This window comes from Papio anubis, chromosome 14 (assembly GCF_008728515.1).
Source record: "Papio anubis isolate 15944 chromosome 14, Panubis1.0, whole genome shotgun sequence".
Taxonomy (NCBI): Eukaryota; Metazoa; Chordata; class Mammalia; order Primates; family Cercopithecidae; genus Papio; species Papio anubis.
In genome coordinates, this window is record NC_044989.1 from 70,518,013 (window position 1) to 70,523,707 (window position 5,695).

General features: G+C 45.9%; 1 pseudogene; it reads right to left on the reverse strand.

Moving 5' to 3' along the window:
* Positions 1–327: 327 nt before the first annotated feature.
* On the reverse strand, positions 328–1,557 carry LOC103877044 (annotated as a pseudogene).
* Between the last annotated feature and the right edge of the window lie 4,138 nt (positions 1,558–5,695).

The following is a 5,695-nucleotide window of genomic DNA, read 5'->3' on the forward strand; positions in this document are numbered from 1 at the left end:
ATTAATGCATTTATTCACTCATTCAATAAACATCTATAGAGCACTTTTTTTTTAGAGTCTCTCAGTCGCCCAGGCTGGAATGCAGTAGCGCGATCTTGGCTCACTGCAACTTCCATCTCTTGGGTTAAAGCAATTCATCTGCCTCAGCCTCCTGAGCAGCTGGGACTACAGGGCATAAGCCACCACGCCTGGCTAATTTTTAAAATATTTTTAGTAGACATGGGGTTTTACCATGTTGGTCAGCCTGGTCTCGAACTCCTGACGTCAAATGATCCGCCCACTTCACCTCCCAAAGTGCTGGGATTACAGAAATGAGCCACCACATCCGGCCTTTTAATTTTTAATTAAAAAAACCTATTAGAAGCATTCAGAATATCACAATATCAACAAAACAGCTGCAACTTTTTTTTTTGTTTTGCGATTACGGAGTGGTATTCAGTTAACAGAACAATTACTTTGTATAAGCTGCATCAGAGACAACTGAAGATGAAAAAACTACCATCCCCATATATAACTAATTTGTGCTGTGCACCAACAAGAACCTGCTTTAAATTTCCATGCCAATTTACAACCCCCATACCGTACCAGGCAAGGTTAGTGGCTATTGAAAATACCACCAGGACAGGGCTATCTAAAGATGCATTTGGTAGTATGTTAACTATACAAAAAAAGACACTGCACAGTTTAAAAACAAATCTTACACAGCCTTACATTTCAATTTTTTTCTTTAAAAGGAGTGAGTTGTGTAAAGGGGGTTAAATGCTTTATAGACAAGAAAAGAAAACTGCGCTAGAACCAACTTATTCATCATGATCATCTTCTTCATCTTCATCTTCCTCCTCTTCCTTCTTTTTCTTGCTTTTTTCAGCCTTGACAACTCCCTTTTTTGCTGTATCAGGCTTTCCTTCAGCTCGATATGCAGCAATTTCCTTTTCATATTTTTCCTTCAGCTTCGCAGCCTTCTTGTCATAAGGCTGCTTGTCATCTGCAGCAGTGTTATTCCACATGTCTCCCAGTGTCTTCGCAGGACAGGCCAGGATGTTCTCCTTTGATTTTTGGGCCATACTCAGAGCAGAACAGGAAGAGGCCAAAGGAGGCCCCTTGAGCACATTGGGATCTTTGAACTTCTTTTTTGTCTCCCCTTTGGGAGCGATATAGGTTTTCATTTCTCTTTCATAATGGGCCTTGTTCGCCTTTGCCATATCTTCGAATTTTCCTTTCTCTTTAGCAGACATGGTCTTCTACCTCTCTGAGCGCTTCTTAGAAAACTCTGAGAAGCTGACTGAAGCATCTGGGTGCTTCTTCTTATGCTCCTCCCAACAAGTTTGCACAAAAAAATGCGTATGATGACATTTTGCCTCTCGGCTTCTTAGGATCTCTTTGCCCACGTTTAGTTATTTCTCCTCAGTGAGGCACAGAGTCGCCCAGTGCCCGTCCGGTTCTCACTTGCCCCAGCGCTGTCTCTATGGAGCTCAATGTACTGCAATGGCTGTTAGAGCCTTTTTTTTTTTTTTTTTTTTTTTTGAGACAAGGTCTTGCTCTGTCACTGGAGGCTGGAGTGCAGTGGTGCAATCACGGCTCACTGCAGTCTCAACCTCCTGGGCTCAAGCAATCCTCCCTCCTCAGCCTCCCAAGTAACTGGTACTACTGGCGTGTGCCACCATGCCCAACTAAGTTTTGTATGTTTTGTAGAGACAGGGTCTTATGTTACTCAGGCTAGTCTCAAACTCCTAGGCTCAACCAATCCTCCAGCTTTAGCCTTCCAAAGTGCTGGAATAACAGGTACTGTTATTCCAAGTAACTGGTACTACTGGTGTGCGCCACCATGCCCAGCTAATTTTTGTATTTTTCTGTAGAGACAGGGTCTTACTATGTTACCCAGACTATTCTCGAACTCCTAGGCTCAACCAGTCCTCCAGCTTTGGCCTTCCAAAGTGTTGGAATAACAGGCGTGAGCCACCGCACCCGGCCAGTGCAAATTCTTGGGAGCCTGCTGTCTCTCTTAGGTAGGTTACAATGGATACTATCTGTTAACACTAGCATTCCTACTGTCCCATATTTGATCTTTACTCCTCAACCACAAACTTTTATTTCCTTCTGCTATTCTAGCCCATGATTCTCATAAACCATCAAAATGTCTTCAGAATGCCAAATTTTTGTGTGTCCCGATTTCATCTCTGGCATAAACTTTATAGCTCTGAAACTCTTGGTTCAAAAAATAGTGCCGTGGAGAGCTAGGTGGTCAGCCTGAGACCTCAACTTGTAGTCCCTCCAGACTCATACCTGTATCTGTGAACAGAGAATCTCCTGAGGAAACACACGTGGTCTCCACAGATTCCACAGCCACACCATCTCATGACCTGGCTTCCTCCCCTCCCCCCTGCCCAGCCTCCACCCGCTGGGCAGGAAAAGGAGCCGAGAAAAGTGAGTCTTCAGCTCCTTCCTCTTCTGTACTTATATCTATCACATCTCACCACGTCAACACTGTTATTTTCTTAGAACTATATAGTGTTTATATTTGGGGTCTAGGATAAAATCCATTTTGCTCTATCATTGCAACTGGCTTTTCTGGCTTTCAGAGAAAATACCTCCTTTGGAGATCCTGGCTTATTTTTCCCCAGGGAGTGAGTCATATTCACAAACACGCTTTATCTTCTGGGACACAACCTGGTCAGCTAGCTACCCCAACTCACAGAAAATGATCACAAAGATTTTGTGTCCCTTTTACCTTTTTTTTTTTTTTTTTTGAGACGGAGTTTCCTCTTGTTGCCCAGGCTGGAGTGCAATGGCACAATCTCGGGTCACCACAACCTCCACCTCCCGGGTTCAAACAATTCTCTTGCCTCAGCCTACTGAGTAGCTGGGATTACAGGCACCTGCCACCATGCCTGGCTAAGTTTTGTATTTTTAGTAGAGACGGGGTTTCACCATGTTGGCCAGGCTGGTCTCGAACTCCTGACCTAAGGTGATCCCCCTGCCTCAGCCTCCCAAAGCGCTGGAATTACAGGCGTGAGCCATCGCACCCGGCCCCCTTTTACCTTTATATCACTCACTTCCACAAAATTTATTTAAAATTTAGAGGAAAACCTCTGTACTTCCTCCTGCCTCCTACCCCTTGTTTTAACTTCTTTTCTTTTCTTTTTTTTTTGAAACAGACTCTTGCTCTGTCATCAGGCTGGAGTGCAGTGGCACGATCTCAACTCACTACAACCTCCGCTGCCTGGGTTCATGCGATTCCCCTGCCTCAGCCTCCCAAGTCACTGGGATTACAGGAATGCATCACTACCCCCAGCTAATTTTTTGTATTTTAGTAGAGACGGGGTTTCACCATGTTGGCCAAGATGGTCTCGATCTCCTGACCTCGTGATCCACCAGCCTTGGCTTCCCAAAGTGCTGGGATTACAGGTGTGAGCCACCACGCCCGGTCCCCTTGTTTTAATTTTCTCCATAGGACTTGTCACTATCAACATACTAGACAGCTTATTCATTTGTTCATCATTCATTCATTGTTTGTCTCTCTCTCTTTCCTCATGGGAATGTAAACTTCTGGCCAGACATGGTGGCTCACATCTGTAATCCCAGCACTTTTGGAGGCTGAGGCTGGCAGATCACTCAAGGTCAGGAGTTCAAGAACAGCCTCTGGCCAACATGGTGAAACCCCATCTCTACTAAAAATACAAAAAAAATTAGCCAGGCATGGTGGTGCATGCCTGAAGGTTGCAGTGAGCTGAGATTGCGCCACTACTCTCCAGCCTAGGTGACAGCACCAGACTCTGTCTCAAAAAAAAAAAAAAAGGTAAACTTTTTGAGGGCAGGGCTTTTGTTTTGTATATTGCTGTATTCCCAGGCCCAGCTCAGTGCCTGGCACATAGAAGATACTCAATAAAGGTTGAACAAATAAACTGGTGAATAAATAGTTGATTTTTCCTTCCTTGTCTCTGAGGCCTACCACTTCCCTCTCCTGCCACAACGTCTTTCCATTGTCTCAATTCCTAAGAGATCAGATGACTGTATGTTCTGTGTAGGCTCCAGAGGCGAACCACCGAAACAGTGGGTAGTTCCTCTCCATCTCCTGCATCTCCACCTACTGATAGCACAAACATTTTGCAAGTCCTACTCGACTCCTCTGTGGTACCATCCCTTAATCTCCCAGTGATCTCACCTTCTTCTGAACTCACAGCATCCAGTGCACGTAACATTCTTCTACAGTTTAGCACTTTTCGCCTTGTGCGGATAATATAATTCTCCTGAATGTGAGCAAAGCTGGCTTCCTGCACCAACCCTTTCCCCTCTTTTCAGCAGCTCCTCACTTTTTACCTCGTGGAATTTAAACAAGGACCCAGATGTGGGACTTACACTTTCAGGCTGGCCCATTACGACAGGTCTCATCTCTCAAACACCTATTTAGAGAGTTTACACAATGTTGAGGGACATATAAATCAAATGCCAATTTACTGACTTACACTGAGGAATGATAGACATTCAAAATGGACTGGAATGCCTGAATTGGCCTGACTGGCCGATGTCCCCATGGGCTAAGGATTGCTTAGTAAAATGCAGACTTAGAACAAAAGTAACTAACCTAAAGTCAGGTCTCACCTCTAAGGCAGGAGATCCTCTTTCGTGAAACAGGAGCAGCAGCCTGACCAAGGAACTCACTGAGCTCACCTGTTCTCCCCCTAGCCCTGGGCCCTGCCACGGCTATACTTGGAAGTATAGATACTTCCAAGGATGGCCAAACCCCTCCTGTTAAGTCTGCCAAACTGGTTTATAACCCAGTTGCTTAGACTTCACCTAAATTACAACCACTTTCCAGCCCCTCTCCTTTTAGACTAAAAGCTCCCAAGGGCCCATGCCTTGCAGGGCTTTTTTTTGTTTGTTTTTTTGAGGCAGAGTCTCGCTCTGTCGCCCAGGCTGGAGTGCAGTGGCACGATCTCGGCTCACTGCAAGCTTCGCCTCCCAGGTTCACGCCATTCTCTTGCCTCAGCCTCCTGAGTAGCTGGCACTATAGGTGCCCACCACCACGCCTTGCTAATTTTTTGTATTTTCAGTAGAGACAGGGTTTCACCGTGTTAGCCAGGATAGTCTCTATCTCTTGATCTCGTAATCTTCCCGCCTCACCCTCCCAAAGTGCTGGAACTACAGGTGTGAGCCACTGCGCCCGGCGCTTTTTTTTTTTTGAGACAGAGTTTCCCTCTTGTTGCCCAGGTTGGAGTGCAATGGCGCCATCTCAGCTCACTGCAATCTCCACCTCCCAGGTTCAAGCAATTCTCCTGCCTCAGCCTCCCAAGTAGCTGGGATTACAGGCATGCACTACCACGCCCGGCTAAGTTTGTATTTTTATAGAGATGGGGTTTCTCCATGTTGAGGCTGGTCTCGAACTCCTGAATTCAAGTGGTCCACCCACCTCGGCCTCCCAAAGTGCTGGGATTACAGGCTTGAGCCACTGTGCCTGGCCAGCAGGTTTCAATAAGTATGTTGTGACACAAAGGGCCGCTTTGTCAGCAAAGAAAGGAACAGAAAAACTCACTCCCCCTGCCGTTTTTTTGTTGTTTTTTTTTTAAGAGACAGGCTCTCTCTCTGTTGCCCAAGCTGGAGTGTGATCACAGCTCACTGTAGCCTTAATCTCCAGGGTTCAAGCTTTCCTCTCACTCTCAGCCTCCCAAGTAGTTAGGACTACCAAGCGTGCATCACC